Raw genomic sequence first — 26,074 nt, forward strand, 5'->3', positions numbered from 1 at the left:
TCACTTTCCCCTCTCTCAGTATGCGAATGGAATACGAAAGAAAATCGTTAACTTTGGTGCTATGTACCGTCTGCCATTCACTGTACAGTGCGGAGTACATATTTACTTGTATATGTTGGGAAGACATATATGCAGATGTTTCTGTCAGCTGGCTATTCTATACACCCACCACGTCCTTCCTTGTTCTTCACTTGTTGGTAACTGAGCTGTGCACTGTTTACATTGCGAAACGAAAGACACAGGCCTAAAGAGTGCTATCAAGCGTGATACCGATACTTAAACTACGTGCTACTATCCGCCCTGTCCACGCAATCCACGATAAATAATTATTACATCAGGGTTATTATTCCACACAAAAGGCTAGGCACCTTTTATTATCTTGCCCTGTTCTCCTTTATTTGCGCTACACTGATTATATTTTCACATTTAGGTTGTTGGTGCTACAATACAGTCATATGGCTGCTACAGAATATGTTAACGTTGGCAATAATTGAAAATCTTATCGTCCAATTTGGTAGGCATCAGAGTTTCAAGTTCTTCCCACAGATCCCGCTTCTTCGCTTTTTTTTTATGTGTAGCATTTGAAGGTTGTCTTCGTTACCACTAAATAAATGTGGTAAGCTGTAACTGATCTGTCATATTTTTAAGTCTGAAAAGATCGTTACATTCATTATCTCTAGTTGCTACTCTTCTTCCCTGATTTACTATCTACTTGGCATCGCGTGAAGGATCTTGAATTTTACACTCGTCGGATCTCTCAAGTCTATGATTCTTATTTATTAGATAATGATGAAATTTATGCTTTCGTGCTGTTTTAGTTTTAGAATGTGAATTGCTCAGTCACCTAGTACCGACTGAACATCGAAGAAAATGGAGGATGAATATCTAACAGAATCAATGACTGGGGTCCACGCATAATATGCTGCACCATCAATGGAAGTCGCTGAACCGGCGGATGCAAGCTGTTATCACAGGGAGCAGCAGACTCCCTATACTAAAGAAGACGAAGACAGTAAGTTTAGTAATTTGTAGTGGGAAAAGACCTACTACTTCGTTGCCGGCCGCGGTGGCCGTGCGGTTCTGGCGCTGCAGTCTGGAACCGCGGGACTGCTACGGTCGCGGGTTCGAATCCTGCCTCGGGCATGGGTGTGTGTGATGTGCTCAGGTTAGTTAGGTTTAAGTAGTTCTAAGTTCTAGGGGACTTATGACCTAAGATGTTGAGTCCCATAGTGCTCAGAGCCATTACTACTTCGTTATTATTCGTATTGTGTAAATGCACTGACGGAAAAAAATCACAACACCAAAAATTAATGTAGAGTAATGAAATTCCGGGAATATATTTGTCTGCGTGACAGATTTACGTGCTAACGTTTAAAGATCACAGGTTAATGTAAGCGCGAGATTTGCAAATGTGAAATGCTGATACATTAATAACCAGTGTAACCGCCAGAGTGTTGAATGCAAGTATGCAAACGTGCATGATTTCTGTTGTACAGGTGTCAGATGTCAGTTTTTGGGGTTGATTTCCGTGCCCGTTGCACTGAGTCGGGCAATACAGAGACTGTTAATGCTGTTTGTGTATGACGCTGGAGTTGTCGTCCAATGATGTCCCATATGTGCTCGATTGGAGACAGATCTGATGATCGAGGAGGCCAAGGCCACATGTCGACACTCTGTAGAGCATGTTGCGTTACAATAGCGGTATGTGGGCGAGCGTTATTCTGTTGGAAAATACTTCCTGGAATGCTGTTCATGTATGGCTGCACAAAAGATCGAATCACCAGACTGACGAACAAATTTGCAGCCAGGGTGCGTGGGATAACCGCAATAGCCCTCCTTCTGTCATATGGAATTGCACTGGTGTAGGTCCAGTGTGCTTAGTGCACAGACAAGTTGGTGGTAGGCCCTCAACTGGTCTTCCTCTAAGCAACACACGGTTATCACAGGCACCGAGGCAGGACCAGCTTTCATCAGAAAATAAAAACCTCCACCATACCCTCGAATGAGCTCTCGCTTGACACCAGTGAAGTTCAAATGGTTCAAATGGCTCGAAGCACTATGGGACTTAACACCTGAGGTCATCAGTCCCCTAGACTTAGAACTACTTAAATCTAACTAACCTAAGGACATCACACACATCCATGCCCGAGGCAGGATTCGAACCTGCGACCGTAGCAGCAGCGCGGTACCAGTGAAGTCTTGTAGGGAAGCAGCCTACTCATGCCGTAGTAATTTCACATCAGTCTTTCCATTATGTGCCAGCCTAGTCCGCTGTAACTAGCTCTGACGTCATAAATGTTGCGCAATACTTTAAAAATCAAGCAAATAATCTAAAATGTTTCTAGCATGTCAGGAGTAATACTAAATTAATATGTGTTGAATATCAGTTCAATAACTTTAACCAATTTCGAAATTTGGACGTTTTTCTGTAAAAATCATTGGCGCAACAGAATAGAGCTAGAGAGTTAAAAATTTATATTTAGATTCCTTTTTCATAATTATTTAATAGAAACAGTGCTTTGGATCTCACAAATTAAGATTTTAATTGAAATTCATGATTTTCTGGTTTTTGTCTTAAAAATTAAGGAAGCAAGGTAGATTAAGTAGGCTAATAAATAAGGCTAGGATGTTTATATTTAAGTAGAATGGAGATCCGCTATAACCATAAGGATGTGAGAAGTTTCATTTGAATACCTATAAAACTATAGCGATAGCGTATCTCCAAAGGGCCAGTTCAGAGCTCGTCTACTGCGTGCAGTGTAATTAAATTAATTCTCTCGCCCAAAATATTTAACTTAGCTGCGTCAAACTTTTATTATGATTACTTACCTGTGTGTTGAATGCACATTTAAATTGAGAGCTTCATCGGCCATCAGCAAAAGAAGCTATGATTTATTCAATAACTTAATGTGGTGCATTACTAGCCCAGCGGCTAGTTGGGAGAGCCGATTTGATCAGGCGTTCCCTTAGCCGTCCGCACCGCGGCTTTATATATAAGAACGCTGCGCGAGGAAGAAAGGCCCCAGTTCTCTCCAGACGCTGAATAGCACGCCATGTGTCGGGAGTGGCGTCGCGTCGGTATTGCTACAAACAGCCTCGGATGCCGTATTAAGTTACTCGGGATACGCGTAACTATGAAATCATTTTCTAGTGAAGTGTTAATTCTGGGTTGACTTTAATTATCGATCTTCAGTTTGCGTATTGTCGTATTTTCACGTGCCGCCGCGGGACAAACATTCTACCATTATTTAGCGTGGCGTTTGATGAACCTAATCATCAAATTATGGCGAGCATTCATTTAAATATTTAATTTGGACAGTTATAGTGGCATCAGCGCATTAGACTCTGAACTGCTCTGTTAGTTAGATTGTGTGGATTCTTTTGTTTTCATCTGTGACTTTCAGAATACAGGACGTTTTTTCACGACTGTTTTTGATTATAAATCCCAGACAATCTCCTAATTCCTCAGAGCTATAAGCTGTAACTATAAGTGTATTCTCAGATGAAGTGGGCACTAGGAATTCTAATTACAGGCTTCACGTTTTGCTAATCACTTTCTGGTTGCCAATATTGTAGTTAGAGAGCCAGTGTTGAGAACGGCGAAAGACAGCATAAATAACATTCTAAATAATAGGAACTGGTTTTACATTCTACAAACCAAACATTTATATATAAGAACTAAATTCCATCCGCCGCCCCACAGTCTCAAATGGCGGTTGTCTGGGGTCAGTGGAACGCACGCTATAGGCGTCTGGCTCGGAGCTGTCCTTGAAGCACCGTAACCGATTTGTAACAGTTCGTTGTGTCACTGTGGTGCCGGCTGCTGCTCAGATTGCCGTTACAGATGCAGTAAAAGCACCAGAGCCATTTGCCAAACACGATGGTCTTCCCTCACACTGGTGCCACATGGTCGGCTGGAGTTCAGTCTTGCGACCGTACATTCCTGTGGCCACCGCTGCCATCAGTCATGCAAGTTGCTACATTCCTGCGAAGTATTTCTGAAATACCGCAGAAGGAACATTCAGCTTTTCGTAACCCCATTACACGACCTCCTTCAAACTCAGTGAGGTGCTGATAATGGCGTTTTGTTGCCTTAAAGACATTCTTGACTAACATCAAGTCACCACGTCCAATCTCAAAGGTAACTAACGCTCAGGACCATTATGGCTTTATTTAGAGCAAATCTGCTTTACATGCTCATAGTGGAGCTACTAGGCCACTCTTATACGACTGGCGCGAAATCCGGTTGGTTGATCTGTGGGAGGTCATTGGACCCGTGGGATTAGGGAAGTATGTGGGGAAGAAAGTCGGCCGTGCGAAATCTGAATAGACAAAATCTTTCAGACGTAGGAACACGGCTACCAGCTTTCGTTTATGTCGCTCGGCTCCGTCTTGGTGTTGCATTTTGTCCCGTTAGTGTATATCAGATTCTTGTTGGGGTTCTCGCAAAAGGAGCCTGGTCTCCCGAAACGAGCTGTACGTATAATAATGTGACGACGTCTCATTCAGTATAGCTGATATAATAAACGAACAGCTATGAATTAACCTGACGAGTCTCTTTTCAAGCATCAATCATACGTGGAAGTGGTTTATTCGAATTAGTAACTGTGAAGGGATTAGGTGGACTCACAGATGTCTCTCATTCCACCTACCTCTACAGCTACATTTTCATCCCGGTAGCAACCTTATTGTGTCTGACTGGTTGGGGGTGGGAGAGGGGGTGGCGGGAGGGTAGGGTACTTTGAGTATCACTGTCACTTTCCCCCTTTCATGTTGCACTTGCGAATGGTACGCAATATGAACGGTTGTTAGTAATGCTCCGTTTGAGCTCGAATATCTCGAATTTGACATCATGGGTTTCTGTGGGATATACATAGGAGGCATCAGTGTAGTCGTTGCTTCTTATAAGAAAGATGCTCTAAGAATTTTAACGGTAAACTACACCGTGATGCATAACGTCTCTCTTGTAGTATCTGCAAGGATGAGCATCTCCGTGACGCTTTCGCGGCTGCTAAAGGGACTTGTGACGAAACGCGCTGCCATTCCGTGGATCTTCTCAGTTTCCTCCATCAGCCCTGTCTGGTAAAGGTTCCCAACTCAGGAGCAATACTCAAGTGTCTGTCGAACGAGGATTTCATAAGCTACCTCCTTCGCGGGTGGACCACACTTCCTGAGGATTCTGCTAATGAATTCCAGTCTGGCATCTGCCTTTTCTACGATTAGTTATACGTACATGGACTTTCCATTTTAAATCGCTTCAGACGCATTGTCTCAGATACACTCCCTGACAAAAAAGTGAAGCACCATGACCTGGAGGAAAAGACGAAATGAACTTCACTACTTGAGACGATATGGGATGATATTTCAGTGATTACTACCGCGACTCAAACTTACAAAGAACTTGAGAATAAGAGCCCATCATCAGTATGAAGTAGCACCCTGTCTGGCCTGAATGCATGCACTGACTGGGTTGGGAAGGGAGTCATAATGCCGCTCTATCCTGTCCTGAAGCAAGCTGGCCCATAACACTTGTAACTGCTCCTTGATATCCTGGATACTGTCACTGAAACGTTCTTGCCGTCCGAGCTGCACCCACAGATCTTTGGATCTAAGTTGCCACAGGAGTACCTCAGCATGCAGCAGAGAGTTCATGGAGACACCCGTCATGCGTGGACGAGCACTGCCCACATGAAAAATGGCACCATGGCACTGTCCCACGAGGATGCACGCCGTCAGCGTTCCCTCGATTACTATCAACCGTTACCGTAAGTCGTACCCAAAGGACCACACACCATGATGCCAGAAGTAACAAACGATGGACCTCTTTCAATCATTGCAAGAATGGGACCTCTCTCCAGGTCAACGCCATACTCGCCGACGATGGTCGTGATGGTCATCAGAGGTAGTATAGAACCTCGATTCATCGGTGAACACAGTGTAACGTCATTCATCAGCATTCCAAGCTTATTGGTCACAGCTCCACTCCAAACGCTGATGTTTACGTTGTGTTGTTAACGGCGGCCTACGCATGGGACGGTATTTCCCTAGTCCGGATTCTGCTTATCTCCGACCAATGGTGCGGGATGACGTAGAATGTTACAGGAAGTTCCTTACTTGTTTTCCGATGTCAGTCGCACATGTGAAGGGGATACGATGCGCTTGGTGCACAATAAGGCGATCAGCCTTGGTCGACCGGAAACGTGATGATGGGTGTGTCTGCGCTCACTGCCTATCCAAGCAGTCGAACACCGAGTCATTGTCCCATCCGAATGCCTCACAAATCTGGATATTGCTTGAAACGTCCTGCCGGCCGAATGGAGACCTACATAGAGGCCCGTCAGTTGTTCATAACCTTACCATACACGAGTACACGGTGTCTACGTGTCCTTCATAGTGATCGCTCAACTTCTGACTTCAACACCTCTTTTATACTCTACCAGGCCTGGTAAAGACAGTAAACACGAACAAGACTAATCATTTGCATTCCCGAGAACAGTGTGTAAGTGTACGCAGTTACAGTGAGATCAGATATACCCTCTGGGAGCTCCATATCATGCAGTGGATTTAATGGATGTGACTGCTTCCAGTGAATGTTCGGCAGTGGTTCGGCAATCTTGGCTACGCACAGCAATACAAATGCAGCTCACTATAAAGGGTATGGAAACCTACTATCTGACCATTTGCATCTGTTGATTGACCCACTACACTTCGTATTCGAACATTACTTACAGGAAAAATGCACAGCCCCACGGACAACGAATTGTGTCAAAACAGACTGAGGAATACTCCATGTTACGGCGTAAGGCCAAGCGCGGGCACGCAAGTCGGGAACTATAGAGAAGAGATGGTCGTGAAAAGACGTCAGCCAAACGCACGCTGGCCGCAACGCTACAGCAGCGGCCCCTATGTGCAGACGACTGGTCACGACCCAGTCGAATGGAGTAGCTTCAAGCTTCAAGATTAGGCACTTGAATAGCAGCGACTTAAGACAGTTTATACTGAAGAACATTGCTTATTTTGGATGTCGCCCTTTGCTTGCGACACTTTTTCCTTTTGTAATAAAACTCATTAATACGATTTGCTTGATCCGAGAAAGCAAGTTTCCTAGACGCCACGTCTTCCAAGCTCTTGAGCTGAATTCACAGGACTGTACTAATACGTTCCCAGTTTGAAGAACTATCAGGTACCCAATCGCACGTCGACTGACCTGCTAAATCATCCAACCTTAATTCCATAGAAAATGTATGAGGCTGTTTGAAATAGCGCGGGAAACTAAGAAAAAACATTCCCGCAATTTGGTAGCTCTACGGGAAGTAAGCAGCAGTGAAAGACTTCAGATGGACATGGCAGCATACCTGAAGAAACTTGCGGACTCTCTTCCTGTCCGAACTGAGGTCGTTACAAAGCTTAGAAGCGGTGTTACACCGTACTAGTGTGATGTCTCCTGTGGGTGACTAATTTCTGAACGTCGTGCTTATATCAACGTGAAATGAAAGCGTTTTCTCAGAAAAATCAGATCTTTCACTAAAAACGAATTTTGCCGCCTTAAGACATTTCGCAGGTTTGTGATAATGGGACATGTATGAGTTGTGTGAGAAAAGTAATAAGACTGATTTTTTATCCACCGAAGTTTTATTTTTTTCAAACAACATTATTGCACCCTGAAAAGTAGTTCGCTTCGGCAGACATACACCGACGGAGTCGTTGTTTACAGTTTGGTAGCAGCGCTGAAAGGCTTCAAGTGACAGGACCGTGAACATGTCGGTCACATTCTTTTGAATGTTCTCCAGTGTCTCAAAATGATGTTCTTTTAAAACATTTGCCAATCTTGGAAAATGTAAAAATTCACAAGGGCTCATATCGGGTGAATAGGTGTGGTGTCACCGCCAGACACCACACTTGCTAGGTGGTAGCCTTTAAATCAGCCGCGGTCCGTTAGTATACGTCGGACCCGCGTGTCGCCACTGTCAGTGATTGCAGACCGAGCGCCGCCACACGGAAGGTCTAGAGAGACGTCCTAGCACTCGCCCCAGTTGTACAGCCGACTTTGCTAGCGATGGTTCACTGACAAATTACGCTCTCATTTGCCGAGACGATAGTTAGCATAGCCTTCAGCTACGTCATTTGCTACGACCTAGCAAGGTGCCATTATCACTTGCTATTTATCTTGTGATGCATGTACCGCCAGACCGATGTTTACCAATTATGGATTAAAGTGAAGTATGCCAGAAGTTACGTACCTTTTTTGCTAGTCTCTATTCCTTTAACTGTTCCAGACCTCACGCCAGCCTGCGTGAGCTTAAACGCGTGCCTTTCGGCTACCTCCTAGTGGCTTGGCTGTCTTGCCAAGTCACAACAATTGGGGTGCTGTGGAACAACAGAAATGCCGGACCTTAGTTTCTCCCGGCGTATGGAATACTCAGATAACTTATGGGACTGCGACCGGGTGACATCGTTGACAGCCGCCGATATTTTGACAGCAGCACACACGCACACACACACACACACACACACACACACACACACACACTGTAAACATTGGCGCCATCACAAACGAAAGATAACCGACATCAGAAGTTACCGATAGTGAAATTAATAATCAACGGCTGAGGTAGTAGAAACCCTGTCCCTCTGTTTTTTGACAAGTGAGAGAGCAGGATTTAATGCAGAATTTAAAGACAAATCACCATGCTTCGTTGGATCAGGGGCGTCGCGTCGGATAATGTTGTGGAAGCTGCACGATATTTCGCCGAGACTCATCATCTTCAGGTCTTCCTGTAAGCAGAGCAGGTGTCTCGTCGAAATATCGTGCAGCTTCCACAACATTATCCGACGCGACGCCCGTGATCCAGTGAAGCAGGTACCACGTCGGGAAAGTCTTAAACAGCTCAAAAATCACCTTCTCTATTTATAAGGTTATTTGCTAATTTACTTTCAACATCTTCCTTTGCAACACTATCCCAGTACTTGGTAGTAAATTCAGAATCTCCCTGTTGTTGTGTTCCTTGAGATAGCCGGTGCCAAGATAATGTTCTGCAATGGCCGATTTGCTCGACTGTTGTAAGTGTGTGCGTCGCTTATGCTCAGTACACCGGCCCTCCACATTCCTAATTATCTGACCAATATATGACAGGCCACAACTGCAAGGAACATGAAAGCCTTTTGAGGTAAAAATTTCGTGGTGGAAGGGCTGTGTGACATGAGGCGTTGTCATGGTGCAGTATCTGCTTGTCTGCGGTGGCCAGTCTCACTCCATTCACCATTTTCCTGAGCCTTTCAAGCACGTATTTGTAAAACACTTGGTTGACTGTTTGTCCTGGAGGAACAGACTCACAAGAGCTCGTACACTTCGATGTTTTTGTCGGTTTTTTAAGTTTAAGGTCTCCCTGACCGAGGTTCATCTTCAATGTGTTCTCGGCCTTCCAAGAATGGTTTGTGCTTGTGAAAGGCTTGTGTTCTTGATAATAAATGACATCACACACATCCATGCCCGAGGCAGGATTCGAACCTGCGACCGTAGCGATCGCACGGTTCCAGACTGTAGCGCCTAGAACCGCTCGGCCACTCCGGCTGGCAGAGTAGCCTTCGTTTTACGTTCTGTGTCACCAGGGGTCCATAAAATCACTCTATCATGTTCTGAGGGTCATCTAGACTTTCGTCTTATTGAATTCCTTGCGTAGCCCTAGGCAGCGAATAAGTCATAATTCTTACGAAAAATTAGAATCTTGTGAATCATTGGTTATGTGCAAGGTGCGCCGTGTTCTGTAGGAGCACCACTTCTTCTTTTTACTTATGTATTTTTGTACAGCCAACAGTAGTTACAAGCGTGTCATGTTAACGAATTTGCAATTTAACGTAAAATAGAAACACTAAAAGACGAACACCATACAGCCAGCAGCAGTTAAAACAGTACCAAGTTAACATTACTGCAGTTTTCACAATACAACGGTGATAAGAGTATGAAACACAAAGATACGTTAGTAAAATAAAATAAAAGCACAAAATTACGGCAGTGGTTTGGAATCGGGCCGGTCCTATAGGAGAACGAGATCCACAGCAACGTATAGTTGAAAGCTAGACAACGGTGTCGTTTCAAAGATAAATTCTTAATACGAAGTAAAAACACGAACGTCCCAGTTTTCGAACAGGGTTGATTCCTTGGGAGGGCAAGATCCACATAATTTATAGGTCAAAGCTGGATACCGGCATCTCTTAAATAGTTCGCGAGGAAATAATGCCTACATATATCGAACCGGTGAAGTAAGGTAGTTACACTTGTAGGGAAGGAGTAGTCCCTCACAACCAATTTTTTGTACTGAACAAGCCTGCCTGTGTGGCCTAGTTCTTGGTAAAGGCCGATATGACGTGGCTCAGATCCCCCACAGCTGTTGTGTCTTGATCACAATGTCCGGATGTGACGATTGCCCGCCGGTATACGTGGGCGGGTAAAGTCCGTCTCCCAGCTTTATTCGGATGGGAGAGGTCACATGACGTCTACTAAGCTTCACCGAGGTGAACTATGGCCGAGAAGAGACGTTCGATTGTATGGTTGCCAGTTGGCCGCCCTTATGGAGCAGGCATACGTGCGTTTTACAGTTCCAGTCGTCATAAGTAGCTTTCTTGAACGCAGAGTTGAAATCCGTATAAGGAATTGGTGTTGGGCGGAACTGTCCTTTCGTAACGCTCCTCTTAGCAAGGCGCTAAAAAGTTGCATTATGGAGAATGCCATTACGTCATTTTATTCTGAGTAAGCGGAGCTCAACACCCAGCGTCCGCCCGTCTGTTATGGACTCCAAGACATCTAAGACATATTTGTTAGTCTATTTATTAAAGGCCAGATGTTCCTGCAACACACTTTCGGACTCCGTCAGAATCAATACGAGCAGGAACGTCTGCGTCCCATAATAAATAGCATCGCCGATAGCCAGTAGGAATACGAGAAAATGGTTCAAATGGCTCTGATCACTATGGGACTTAACTTCTGAGGTCATCAGTCCCCTCGAACTTAGAACTACTTAAACCTAACTAACCTAAGGACATCACAAACACCCATGCCCGAGGCAGGATTCTAACTTGCGACCGTAGCGGTCGCGCGGTTCCAGGCTGTAGCGCCTAGAACCGCTCGGCCACACCGGCCGGCTAGGAACACGATTCGGTTGGCAGTGCAAATTTTGGTTGTGCCGCTAAAGGGGCTGAAGAAGACGTATCCCACACCTATCTCAGCTGTAAAGCCATCTGAATGGATACGAACATACTGTGGCCATTGTTGGGTGATGAAGTTCTCCAGATCGTGAGTAATGTTCCTCCTCACTCAGAAATTGGATGAAAAATACCACACCGGCGCCGAGGTGAAGAAAGTACCAAATGGAGGGCGAAAGGTAGGAAGTTTCGAGTCTTGTAGGCCTAGCAGTAAAAGAGATCGCTATTTCCCATATCTATGAATCATTCTAGTATGGAATTTCGGTTCGTTCTTCGTCTTTGAGGTGTCTGCGTTAGCCCCCAGAATTGGCCAAACGCCTTCAGTAAGATAAAATCAAATACGGAAGACCGACTAAAGAGAAAATTATAGGACATCTGCCGGCTAAGATGACCGGCATTTCAGACACTGCCATTAACAGTGTGTCGGTGAGCGTATATCTCATGGTTCAAATGGCTCTGAGCACTATGGGACTTAACATCTGAAGTCATCAGTCGCCTAGAACTTAGAACTACTTAAACCTAACTAACCTAAGGACATCACACACATCCATGCCCGAGAAAGGATTCGAATCTGCGACAGTAGCGGTCGCGCGGTTCCAGACTGAAGCGCCTAGAACCGCTCGGCCACAACGGCCGGCTCGTATATCTGATGGCTCAAACAACACGGCGAAGCACCCTATAATGAAGGACATCGAGTGTACACAAAGTCGATTTCGTTGCGTTGCCATAGACGATGCTGCCATTCGTAGACGGAGCGGGACAAGACCATGTACAATAGGACCGGCCACGGCGCGCCAAACTCGACGCATGCAGCGTGGGCAGGCCACGAGCGGACTAGCCGGCCTGTAACCCGGCTTTGCTCGGTGCTTCTCAGAAGTACCCGTAACACCACATTTCATTTAGTTCGGCAGAATCGTGGTGTCAGCGCAGTTTAACCTTTGCTATTTGTTCGGGATACGACGGACGTTCACAGGTTGATTTGCTGTTAGCGCAAAAAGAGCCACTCTAGCGATCTATCGTCACAGTCCTTCAAATTAATGGGAATGACAGAAGAGAGGGATAAGAACTGCTACGAAGTGACATTATAATACCATGCAGAAATAACTTAAAACTTTTAGATGACAATGAAAGAGCAACAAATTGCGAGGGTGGATCAAATGAAAACCTTAAATTTGTAATAACAAATCGAAATTTCGCGACGTTATCCTGTAAGTTGGTAAGCTCGCTACAAACATCGTTCAGAATGGCCTTTAGGTGGCAGCATAGTGCAGATGCACACATACCGCCGCAGTATCAGTATAAAGATGGCCGCCCCACCTGCGACTTGCACCAGGGAAGAACAGCGTTCTATTATTCGGTTTTTGCGTAGTGAAGGTGTGAAAGCTATTGAAATTCATCGACGAACGAAGTTTCAGTATAGTGATGCATGTTTGTCGCAGCAGCAAGTCTACTAATGGAGTAGGAAGTTCGCAAATGGCGTGACTTCAGTGGAAGATGCTCCTCGTCCAGGTCAGGCCCAACGAGTTGTGACTCCACAGAACATTGCAGTAGTTGAAGCCATAGTGAAGGAAAACCGCCGAGTGACGCTGAATGACATTGCAGCATGTTTACAGATTAGTCATGGGTCAGCACACCACATTGTGCGTGATGTGCTCCAGTTTCACAAAGTGTCTGCAAGATGGGTGCCACGGCAACTGATTCCTAAAATGAGAGAACGACATGTTGATGCTTGTGAAGAACTTCTTCGGCGCTTTGAACGAGAAGGTGATGGCTTTCTTGCAAGAATCGTTACTGGGGACGAAACCTGGGTTCACTTCCACCAACCGGGAACGAAGAGAGCGAGCAAGGAATGGCGCCATTCCTCATCTCCAAAGTGATTTCCATGTGTTTGGACCACTCAAAGACGCAATGGGAGGAAAGAAGTTCCGTTCTGATGAAGAGGTACGCCACGCGGTGCATGAGTGGTTGCGCGGACTACCAAAAGAATTTTTTTCTAAAGGAATTTATGCGCTTTGTAAGCGCTGGAGGACTTGCATTGAGCGTGGGGGAGATTATGTTGAAAAGTGATACAGCTTTGTACCACTTCTGCACAATAAATAATATTAAAAAAATATTTAAGGTTTTCATTTGATTCACCCTCGTACAACTATTGACATTGTTGTGTACATCAAGAAGCATTATGTGCTAAATTTGCAGGCATGGAGCACTTGAAGAAATTGGTGGCACGACTAGTAAAATTTCTGAAGTCACACCCATTATTCCATTTTCAATTGCAACAGTTTTCAGTGGAAGTAAACGAAGAGTATGGAAACTTCGAATATTACTGAAAAGTACGTTGGTTAAGTAAAGGGGCATGCCTGGAACAATATTTCGATTTAAACCTCGCTATTGCTGAATTTATAAAGAAAAAGGAGTGCAGGAACGAAAATTAAAACATCTCGACTGGATTGCAGACTTCGCACTTTAAGCAGACCTGACTGCACGCTGCCCATAATAAGACACTATAAGGCAATTTCGTTATGATTTGATGAGGATGCATTTAAAAAGAGAATCGTGTTGCAAAAGGGACACATTCTGTCAAACACAATCCAGTTCCCTACGCTCACTGGCGTTAAAAGGTGCGAGGCTTGAAGAATCGATTGTGGCCTCGCGAGAATTTCAACGATGGTTTAGGGGACACTGTCAGTGTAACATCTGTTTTCGAGATTATTTGTCGTTTTAGTTGAAAGCGCCTGCGTGCATGTGCAGATGTAACTGAATGACCTGCAAGGTAATTCCCGGTTTAATTACAAATCTTTTTAAGTCAAAACTTTCCAGGGCGTCTACACTGCTTTCCTCAGGTATATTTTCCAAGTCTCCATAACGAGGTTGCAAAAGTGCTACAAAATTTTGGTCGACGTATTTGTGTGAAAAACATTTTTCCGGTTATGAAACGAAAGAAGTCGCGATTACGTGGTAACGTAAGTGCGATACTCTGTGAAATTGTCTGCGTCAGTATGCCGACAGTTTGTACCAGATGAAAATTATGTCTTCAGTGCCCCAAAAATAATTAATTAATACTGAAAACTTGTTTTGTTTGTGATCTGTGTTGTTGAGAAACGTGAAATGTAAAACCAAGTGGTATGCAGTTTTCCCTTCTTCCCCCTCCCCTCCGCAGCTCGTGGTCGTGCGGTAGCGTTCTCGCTTCCCGCGCCCGAGTTTCCGGGTTCGATTCCCGGCGGGGTCAGGGATTTTCTCAGCCTCGTGATGACTGGGTGTTGTGTGATGTCCTTAGGTTAGTTACGTTTAAGTAGTTCTAAGTTCTATGGGACTGATGACCATAGATGTTAAGTCCCATAGTGCTCAGAGCCATATTTCCCCCTCCCCGCGCTCAGACAGCGCGTCGTGGCGGTGGGTAAATGTGAAGCGAAGCTGAACACTTTGGCACTGGGCCCTGGTATGGCCCACGGCCGAAAACTTGGTCACCCCTGTCATACAGAGGTAAGAGTACTCCCTAGTTCCCCACAGTGTGTTCCACCTTGTTTGTGAGATACGCAACATGACGTGCCCACGTCAGTTTGCAGTCAAAGCAGACACCAAGTAGCTTAGTACGTAACTGAACAGGAAGGTTGTACAGACCAGATTGGAGTTCAGATAAGAAATTGAGTCGTTTTCTCGTGACTATCACCTCTGCAGATTTTCCGAGCGAAAAAGTGAGTCTATTTCCTAACTTCTCTGTGGCCAGTTTGTCACATGCGTCGTGAAGCCATAGTCTTGTCATCCAAAATGACGGCGAACAGGCATACATACAAACGTCGTTTGCGGACCGAAGAACTTTGACGTTGGGGCTTAATACAGTCTCCAGGGCGGTGACGTAAAGGGTGTATAGTAGTGGACTCAGTAACGCGCCTTGGGGGAGCCCACGGATCACTATGTGAGGCCTGTATAGAACGTTGTCCTGGTCCCGAACGTGTACCGCACGACAGCCGAGCAAACCATCGATAATTTGTAAAACCGATGCCGGGAGGTGTAGCAGTTTCGCTTCGTTAATCAGCTCAAAAATAATAACATTGTCATAAGCGTTCGAAAAATCAAGAAATAAAGCCTTCAGGTACCCGTTGGTCAGGAAGGTTTTTTCAGTGTCGATCGCAAGAGATATGATATTGTCAACATGTCGCATTGCGTTCGGGGAAGCAAATTGTCGTTCTAAGCAGGATTTGAGAAGACTTTCAAAGGTCTTACACGTACACGATGACAAAGCAATCCGCAATACGACGCTGCTCGACTAGGATCCTCCCCAGGTTTCAATATGGGCACCAATATTAGAACCGTTCAGTAAGCTGGAATCGTCCTTCCAAATGTCAGTGAAGACGTTCATAAGAACGCGGTTTGGGTTATTGCACAGATTGCTGATCTTGGAATAATGGATCTGGTCATATTCGGATGATATGTCCTTTGAGAACGTCAGAGCCCAGTGGAGTTCGGCGGGAGAGAATGGTGAGGTGAGACCATATCGAAGTTCGTCAGCGGTATCGATCGCCGAGAGGTCAATGGGTGCTGACAGTGCAGTGGGTGGTGTTATAATATCGATACATATCGCCTGTCCAAGTCTGCAACCGCTTGGGAGGCACCGGTTTGCGTTTGAGCGAGCAACCCCATTGCCCAGATCCGCCGAATGGGACTGTTCGTAGAGAGACGTTGACAAGATTTTCTCCAGTGTCCTTACCTGCAGGTCTTGAGAAAGCGCTTTGTAGTTGCATCCGTCCGTTTGCAAGCCACACAGTTCTCCCACATGGTATGCCGTTTGAGTCGGCTGGAAGCACCACTTCACATCGGCCAAGCGCAGCATTCCCGCATGCCATCGTCCTGTCCAGTGGAGTGGAGAGAGTGGAGCCATACCGTACTAATGCCTGCTCGCGGCTCACAGCCTTCGACATTGGCATGCCGCGAGTTCAAATTCCTCTTGAAGACATCTAGCAGGGGGGGCAAAACATTTACGTGGCTACTTTTCTTGTGATGATGATGTAGGATTTTTACTGTAAGTCATCATCACGGCTGCAACATTCTCGCATTTTGAGTGATAAGAAGAGTGTGATCCCTTTCTTATTAAAATCAGGTACTTATCCCACACCCTTAATCGTGCTCATTTACTTTTTTTGAAATATAGTCGTTATTCAGTGACCCTGTGTCAAATCAGAGGGAAGGTATCGAGCAATATCTTTCAGGAATGAGTATATAAATGTCGTCTGCAGGTGAGTCATTTCAAAATCATTGATATAAGGGAAACTGCTGTTATACGGTAGTGGCTCACGCTCGTGGGATATGTCGCTCCAGTAAATAAATAATAATTCAAAATATTAATAACAGTAGCTATAGCGATAATAATGTGATTGCATATTTGCTAAATCACAAACTCCGAATGATGAGTAAGGTCCGATGAAGATGACGCTAATGGCTTCCTGTAAGGAAAGGTCATGCAATTCGTCTCAAACTATTTCGGTAAATCATCAGTGATTCGAACAGGAAACAACTAGTAATCGATTGTAAAAGAACAGATTTTCTACAGTGAATTCATTTTATCGAGAAGGAGCTGGTACGTCGGTTTGTGCTGTGGACTGTTCACCTTGCAAGAACATTTTCTTGAGAGGCGAAGACCGGGGAATCGATTCCTGGCTGGGTCCACGGTTTTGATTTGTCTATAAGTTTCGTCAACGTTTTTAATTTGTCTGTAAGTTTCGTCGGGCATTTTGGTAGCAAAATAAATTTCACTACAAAAATCCCGTCAAATGCTATCAAAATCTCTGCTTTGCTATCTTAATCCATTTATGATTGCAGTTTTGTGACAAGCAGTTTGTGACACATTTTTGTTATTGTTTCCGGAATCAACGAATTGCTCTAGTGTTTATCCATTATGCAGTAGCCACTGCAGTATTCACCTTAATCACAAAAAACGCAAATACGAGCTAGCTTTCTTATAGGATTATAAGGACGCCAATAGGTCTGACGACTACGTTTAGCCGGCCTTTGTGGCCGAGCGGTTCTAGGCGCTTCAGTCTGGAACCGCACCACTGCTACGGTCGCGGGTTCGAATCCTGCCTCGGGCATGGATGTGTGTGATGTCCTTCGGTTAGTTAGGTTTAAGTAGTTCTAAATTCTAGGGGACTGATGACCTCAGATGTTAAGTCTCATAGTGCTCAAAGCCATTTGAACTATTTGACTGCGTTTACGCGGTTTCGTCTTTCGTACTTGCTATATCATGCTGTAGCCTTCAGTTATTTTCATTTCTACTCACAATTCTAGGATCATCTGACTTACTTTAGAAAGTTTATTTACTGAACTGCTGGACGTAATTGGACATTTTAAAGGGGGTCGGGTTCTCTAACTATTTTCGTTTTTCTTATTAACATGAAGAATCCGATTTTTTATGTCTTCTGCTTGTGGTTCTCAGGGAAAACTGTAACGTTACAGAAAAGTGCTCGTTTCAGTCGAGAGATTTCGACAGTGAGAATGCGTTGCGGTATTTTTCTGGAAAGGACTGTATTAAGTTCTCTGTAACCGTGGACGTTCTCACCGCAGGACTGGGGAGCTGGAAGTGGAGGTACCGCGTTCGAAACCAGTCTGCGCCACATTATACTTGCAGATAGGGATCTGCTGGTCTTCACGCTAGTTTCTAGTTTCTAATACCGGCCCTACTAGTACTGGTCATCGCGCGCATTCAGTAGCTTTCTATGAGCCTATTGGTTACGGCTAGAATTAGTATACAGGATAGGCCAGTGAAAGTTCTGTCTTCACTGCGCCAGTCCATCGCGAAAATTACGCCCCGTTTGACGTCACCAGGATGTAATACAGTTCTTTTTCCCATTATGGTAGAGAAATAAGAAAAGTATTACATCCTTTGCAAACGGTTAAGTTGTGTCTGTTTCTAGTCTCTGGATGTGTTGCATTATTCTCATTTTATCAATCTGGTGAACAGTTGGAACGTTAATCAGTGTAGAAAAGCGGCGACTCCTGCTGAAAGAAACGCTGTTACACGTAAGCTTTTATAAAAATAACACACGCTTCTGTTTGTTGGGTGCGTCGGATTTCATCTTAAAAAGCCATATAGGGAGACAATAGCCGCATAGGAACATGGCTGATAGAAACTTCAGACAATATAGTTAGTCAGCTACAGAAAGAACTGTGCCTTCTATTACACCGGCTCTTACTGTTCTGTATGAATGAGCTGTCATTACGAGGCAACTGATTGATATCAAAAAGTTTTTAATGGAAATATGACTTAAACTAACATCACTGTTTTCATGTGGCGGAAGAAGAAAGCTGGCATCAGTAAACAATCAACAGAAAGATTTTAGTCTTCTTGTTTTAACTTTAAAATCTGCTGTTTAGCGGAAAGAAAATATTCAAGTTTCCTTTTTAGGGTACTATGTCGCTTTCATTTAACGCACTACCTTGGCGTTTGTGGTATCTTTGAGAATCGTGAGAGTATTAGTTCATATTCACTAAATATTAGCCACGATAGTACATATTGGAAGAACGATCTATCCAGATACTTAATGGCGTTGTAAAAGCTCAAAGTTGTGATGACGTAATCATATTTAATGGAGGCTTCCTGTGTGAGGGATAAGAAGTGAGAGTGAATAAACCAACAGAGTCAAAATTTAACCTTTCAGGAAGTAAGGAGTGCAGGGACGTGCTACATGTCCTTGACAGGATTATGGTGTTCCGACTGGTAGAATAGTTTGGAGACATATTCTGAACAGAGTTTATATCTGTTACTTGTCTAGTCTACAATTACTTCGTAGTCGCTCTTCTCTAGGGTAGTAAAGAAACGAATAAAAGATCTACCTAAAATTGTGAAAAGGATCTCGAAAATTATTTAAATCAGTTTTTGATTATAGAATAAGTTCTATTACACCAGTTTTGAATCTTTTTACATTTTTTATTAAGTATGGAGGTACCTGCGAACAATTCGAAGGAAATTTCTAATTCAAACTACAAAAGGTATAAAAGTGTGGTTATTTAGTGGATTACAGCGAAGGGGAACCCCTGAGAGAGCATAACAGCTGTAGCCATCTAACATAAGTTTTCGCAGAAGGCGCAGGACAAATATTTATTGACCCGCCTTTCTCAAGACTTTTCATTGCCATAACTGAGAACTATCAGCTTCTCTACGATACAGATGAGATCTGATCTCACCTGAAACAATTCTTCATAACATCAGTTATTCTGTTTTTTGTTGCTGTTGTTGTTATTGAGAGGAGATAAATAGCACGCATTATAAATTTGCTGTTGTGTAAATGGACGGACATTCTCTGTTATATGTATTACAAAGTAATGAAAGCAGGTAAACTTGTAGTAAAAACTGTGTGATTTGATGTAATGTACAGTTCAGTGACTTTATGGATTCGGTTCCTGATGTCAAGCAATATAAAAAAATCGTAAATGAATTTGTAATTATCATGTTTTCTATCAAGAAGCGGCGGAAGAATCAGCCAACGCAATAAAAAAAAGTTACTGAACAGAAGTCGTAAGACGAATGTTGGAAACCATAATGACGCATCATGCATTCTGATAGCAGATTATCCCAGAAACTTCTAAACTAAGGATGCAACAACAAAATACCGAATGGTATGTGATAAATTGTCTTAACTACACTGCTTCCATGTAATAAGGTGAGACTGTGTGTCTCACAATGATTGGAATTTGTGTGCTGTGCAGAGCTTTTTGTCTTTTGTTGTTTTTCGTCGATTTTGTTTATTGTTTCCAGTAACTCAGTGGTTTAAGGGGCGCTATAGTTGTTTAAAAGTAAGGGATGCGGTAGTTTTTCACACATAACACGACTTTTCCTACAACAGCAAATTACATGAGAACCTATTGGATAGTTAGAACTGAATGCTATACCGTAGTTCCATATGTTTCGCTTCCGATCCGTAATCGAATTTTGATTCACTGGTCCCTAGAAGGCAAGAATATAGCACCTGGAACAGAACCGTACGTAACAAGGCGTTCGTCAGTGTGTAGCAGCCAGTGTCTTTCAGCTAAATGCTATTCATATGTACACTCAGTTCTTAGCTATGGAAATGTTTTATGTGGATGAGATGCACAAAATATGAACATTGCTTTCAAACTACAGAAAAAGGCCATAAGATTAACAATCAAAAATAGCAGTCGAGCTCGTTGTCAAAAGATCTGTTCAAAGTACATGGAATTTTAAATGCACCATGTGAGTACATTTAGCACTCAGTTGTACATATCAAAAATAACACTGATTATTACTACAAAAACAGCTCTGTCCATGACCATGGAAGGAGAACTAGACTCAACTTACATTTACCAGGAAGGAATAAACATTAGTTTCAAACCACCGTTTTCTACTCTGGAATAGACCAAAACAATGAATTGCTCAAGGAGGTTAAAGAGATAGCTTAAACAAACATCTTTTAAAAGGCAGTTAAGAATTACCTGTTAAGAAATAAATTCTGTACATTGATGGTTACTTAGATGACACAGCCAAGAGGGTTGGTAAAAATGTAACGTATATAAATTATAATAAGGATAGTAAAACATCATTTCGCATACCACTTTCACGCTGTTTTTTCCTTCTTTTTATTCTTTTCTGGGGCATTTTACTCCCAAAGCTATGCAATGCGTAATACTAACACCTTGTGCTCTTCCTGAGCTGGACACCTCACTCATTATAGATCGATGCTGACTCAGTTTTTTCATGGTAGCAAGTGGGAAATATTGTCGCTCTGACCATTTCATCAGCTGATAGTGTGTGTAGTGTTACGTTATGACACGATGTGTGTATAGCGTGTGTAGTGTGCGCAGTGACTAGGAGTGAGAAACGAATGAATAGTGAAGCACATGCCTTTTACATCATTAAACAACTTCTTTGCAGAACATTATTGTACACTAGGCATTATCCGGATGAGGAAGCAGTGTTTTAAACAAGCTGGCCTTCTTTTCGGGAAGGAAGACGCTCCTGTCTTTGTCTGGCCATCCTGATCTGGGTTTTGCACCCTTTCCCTAAATTACTCCAGGCAAACGTCGAGATAGTCCCTGCAATAACGCCGCTGCCGACAATCTGTCCCATCCTTATCAAACTATACCTGTAAATATGTAAATGCCTGTATATATGAATTACTTTATTTTGTTGGTCTTTAATTGTAATATCAAGACATGTCCAACATCTCAGTAAAAAAGATCTACGGGTGAACAGAAATACTACACTGAGGCGACAAAAGTCATATGATGGCGATATGCACATACAGAGATGGCGGTAGTATCACGTACACAAGGTATAAAATGGCAGTGCATTGGCGGAGCTGTCATTTGCACTCAGGTGATTCATGTGAAAAGGTGACCGACGTGGTTATGGCCGTACGACGGGAATTAATAGATTTTGAACGAGGAATGGTAGTTGGAGCTAGATGCCTGGCACATTCCATTTCGGAAATCGTTAGGGAATTCAGTATTCCGAAATCCACGTTGTCAAGAGTGTGTCGTGTACACCAAATTTCAGGCATTAACTCTCACCACGGACAACGCAGTGGCTGACAGCCTTCACTTAACGACCGAGGCACTGAGCAAGCTGGTGATGGCTCCATTAACGGTGATGATGGCTCCATAACGGTGATGATCATCAGCATATGATGGTTGAAGTGATCGCTGTAGCAAAAATCTACTATCAGTATTGTTACTCCCTGTTTTGATCACAACCGAGTTAGAATCTTCGTACACGTTGGTCAGGGGCCTGAAGGTGCGTAGTGAAACGCTGAAACGGGCTGCCAAATGACATAAGGCTGGGAACTTGACTGCTGAAAGGTGTTTAAGTTGACATCCTGTATCAAACAGCCGAGTCCCGAAATCATCTCTAAAAAGATGGACATACAGAGACTAAATGAATATTCGTCGTTGCCACATGTCCGCTGCTCCTTATTCTGTTTCTTGAGAAAATTAATAAATCAGATCTAATGAGCCGATCAGGAAAATGATGCAGCTGAAAAACCGCAAAAATGCGTTATCTGCGTATTACGCCCTATGATCCGTGGAATATAACTAAATAAATATTCGACGTCGGCACATGCGCCTTCGCCTACCAATGTCGTTATTGTCATTCTTCCACATAACGTGGAGCTTTGAAGTCCATCAGATCTTGCCAAAGACGATTACAAAACATCTCTTCGATATTAGGTGATTGGGCAGTGCTGTTATAGGTTACTGTGCAACAACTATTTTTTGGAGCCAGGATATTGATAGTACTATATTGGATGGCACGTGTCTGACAAAATATGGCGCGAGTGAAATAATAGAAATATTCTTAATAGTAGAAGAACCTCATTATTTTTGTATTTTCATTCCAGTCCTTGCAACTGACAATTCTTGCGCCTGAAACTTCCTGGCAGATTAAAACTGTGTGCCCGACCGAGACTCGAACTCGGGACCTTTGCCTTTCGCGGGCAAGTGGTAGAGCACTTGCCCGCGAAAGGCAAAGGTCTCGAGTTCGAGTCTCGGTCGGGCACACAGTTTTAATCTGCCAGGAAGTTTCATATCAGCGCACACTCCGCTGCAGAGTGAAAATCTCATTCTGGAATTCTTGCGCCTATTAGCGGGTAAACTAAAATCTAGAAGGACCAATGTATTTAGATTCATCTCGAAAGAAGAATGGACTGGCAAGGAGTCAGTGTCAACCCTCAAAGCCCTTTTTATACCGTGGAACTAAGGTAAATATGCTCAGTAAACTGACTTGCAAGTATTCGAAGTTTATTTAACTGGAACATGCAAGGTAGAAAAATGATGCGAGCTGTCAAATATGTGTTATTAATTATTTAGGTAACATGTTTCTTGAGAAGTTACAGATGACTAAATACTTCTTGTGCTACCCAATTTTGGCTAGTGAAACTGTTACACACCTCTTTCAATATGCAGTATAGGTATTTAAACTGTGGTTTAAAAATAATGTAACACCTGGTCATCTTAAGGCGTGTACTGGTGAAAGCACACTGAGCTCCCATCTTGCTGACAGAGACCTGAAGATGGTCAGAAGACTCTGCGCCGAAATTTCGTGACAGGAAGTTCCTCCGAAATTTCATACGGAACGATCTATACGCCACAAAAATTTTAAATCACAAACCAAGATATCATGATGTTCTAGCCAAGGTTCCATTTGATAGCTGCTTCACTTTTACAGTTGTATCACACGTTCAGAGGAAAGATAGTGAGATTTCCTCGCAAGTGATGAAAGAAAGGACTAGGATACCTAAAGCCTTTATAAAGAAAGAGCACTTTGTTTATGGCTGAATGAGGGGGAGTTATTACCGTTTTTTTGACATCTGGTCGACTTGGAAGGAAGTGAAACATGTAAGTACGACAAAACATGTGAGAGTGTTGTTGAACAAGCATGAGCGACGTTATACGTAACTGTAATCTATACGCAGTCAGAGAATTTCATATAGTAATTGCACCCGTAATGCTGGGACGTATCCGTTGTTCAAAGTCCTAGAAGCACGAGGATCTGCTTATCAGGCTAGTCTCTGTTTTCTCGGTTTAGTTGTCAAATCCTCCACGTCTGTTGCTTTATCAATTGTTCGGTTCTAGGTTCCAAAGCCCATGCCAGTCGACTTTGTTTACTTTTATTACGCACTGATCGCATGCAAATAGTCCGCTGTAACTAGAGATCTGTATCTTATTGCATGCCTACCTTCCACTGAATTTGAGTTTTGACTAACCCGTTTCTCCTTTCTCAATAACGCGTCATGACCTTTTCTTTATTCATAATTGAAATCCGTGAAATTGTATAGGAGAGAAATATGTACTATTCATATCACCTCTGACGAATTTGACTTTTTAGTAACACTAACAGTAGCTTGGTTTGGGCGAGTCGTTTAGGTCTGCCGTATGTTATAAGTGACTTCCATTACCGGTACGTCCGATAACCTTGTCCAATTGACACTGTATTCCGTCTGTAATGACGCGACTGTAAACTGTAGTCTTCCTGCGTTCTGCAGAAAAACTTCGAATGTTGAATATAAATAAGTCTGTCTGAGAGCAAAGCTTTAAAATAGTTATTGCTGGGTCTTGTGAGTAAGGACCCGCAGCATAGTCTTGCTATTTCAAATTTTAATACTACCAGGTTATTTTTCATTTTTCTTTAATGAATGCACTTATTCTTGTTGTATCTTCTCTTTTGCCCATTTCGGTCGTCTCATTTCTGTTGTGATCCTCTATGCTACTTCTTGATGATACACAACAACACAAACGTCAATGATTCATTCTTTCTAGTTGCTGTAACTGTTTTCCCATATTTCTACTTAACTAAAATTTGCTTCGTTGCCATGTGCGCTCTCTCTTACATGCTAGCCTTGCGTTAAAGGCTAGTTTTTATTTGTTCCCACACGTGTCAGTGATATCTGTTTCGATAGGGTGGAGTTGGAAATTTCTTGATTTTTCTCTGCAATCGTCGCTTGCCCACCCGCAGACCGTGCTTCAGACAGTGGGCTACTGCTGATTCCGTAACGAAGTCGACGTCGTCAAGTGGTTAACCATGAACCGCATGTTTTTCTCTTGATTGCTTCCTCTCGTTAACTGCTCATCGAGGTACTGACTCACTTGTCTGCACACAGTTAGACGATACCAGAAGTCTTGGCCACAGTCTTCCTTACGCTAAGGTATTTTTTTCTTCAGCCGTCGCTGAAAGTTTTTACATATCTGTCCCACGAGATAACATGCCTTTTCCTACTTTGGTAGTGTGAAGTCCTTGACCACTATTCTTCCTGATTTGTCTTGCTTGTAGATGTTTTCCAAATGATCGTTACCCATTTCATTAGTCGTCGCATTACCTGTGCCTACTCAAACGTGCAAGGTATTTCTAAGGCATCTTTACACATTGTTTTCTTTACAAACCTCTTCGTCAGACGTCTATTACTTTAGTGGATTTTATACCTTGTGAATAACTTGTAAAATAGCACGTTGGAGAGTATTGTGACCAGCTTTTCTGCCTGGGTGCTGCATCAGGGCCTGCTTCCGCGTAGTTTTAGGCTATTTACATTCGTGTCCATGCTGATCTCACTGTGTACTTCATAAGGTATCGTCCTCCATTCATCGCGCCTCTCGGTATATTGTAATGCGTTACGTAGCGAAGTCGATGTTCCATCTATTATCTGCTAAAGTTTTATGGAAAGATCCACGTTACAGGTCACGTACAGGTGATTTGTTTATGTGTATTACTAAATGCTGACTGTTTACAAATTAATAAATAATACAGTAACTTAAATTTTATGAAAATTAGCATACAGCTGTAACAATAGTAATTTTACTTCCTGAAACGTACTTAGGCACTACGTAATACGTTTCGCTAGTCTGCTGTAAAAATTTTCCCTATATAACGTGATGAATTATTCACAAGAGGATACTTGAAACAAGTCTTAAAAGTTTCTTTGTTACGTCTCAAACACTTCAAGTTCCTAGGTACGGAATTACAGAGTTCTGTGGCCGCTGTATTTCTTCGAGTGCATACTGTTTGAGCATTCTCAGATCTTCGCCCTCGCGAGTCAAACAAGTCTGTCTAGTTCAACCAGATGTGAATGCCAGCAACTTGAATAGTAGCTCAGCATTTGCTATACAATGGCTCTGTACGCAAACTATTTCCTAGACAAACTGCTGTTGCCCATTATCCTACCGAAGAATTGGAGCGTATCATTCGCTATATTTGCGAATGAACCTGTGTGGTTGTTCTTCTCCAGGTATCCTTCAGGATAGCCTTATACGTCTCTTTTTTTTCCTACTGTTCCTATTAATATATGTGCAATGTTTCAACATTTCATGCGATTAACACTCTCTGAAGCTTGCGCACTATGGCAATTACCATAAAAATTTACAGTTCAGATGTTGTTGG

The sequence above is a fragment of the Schistocerca serialis genome, chromosome 3 (genome assembly GCF_023864345.2).
Source record: "Schistocerca serialis cubense isolate TAMUIC-IGC-003099 chromosome 3, iqSchSeri2.2, whole genome shotgun sequence".
NCBI classification, from domain to species: domain Eukaryota; kingdom Metazoa; phylum Arthropoda; class Insecta; order Orthoptera; family Acrididae; genus Schistocerca; species Schistocerca serialis.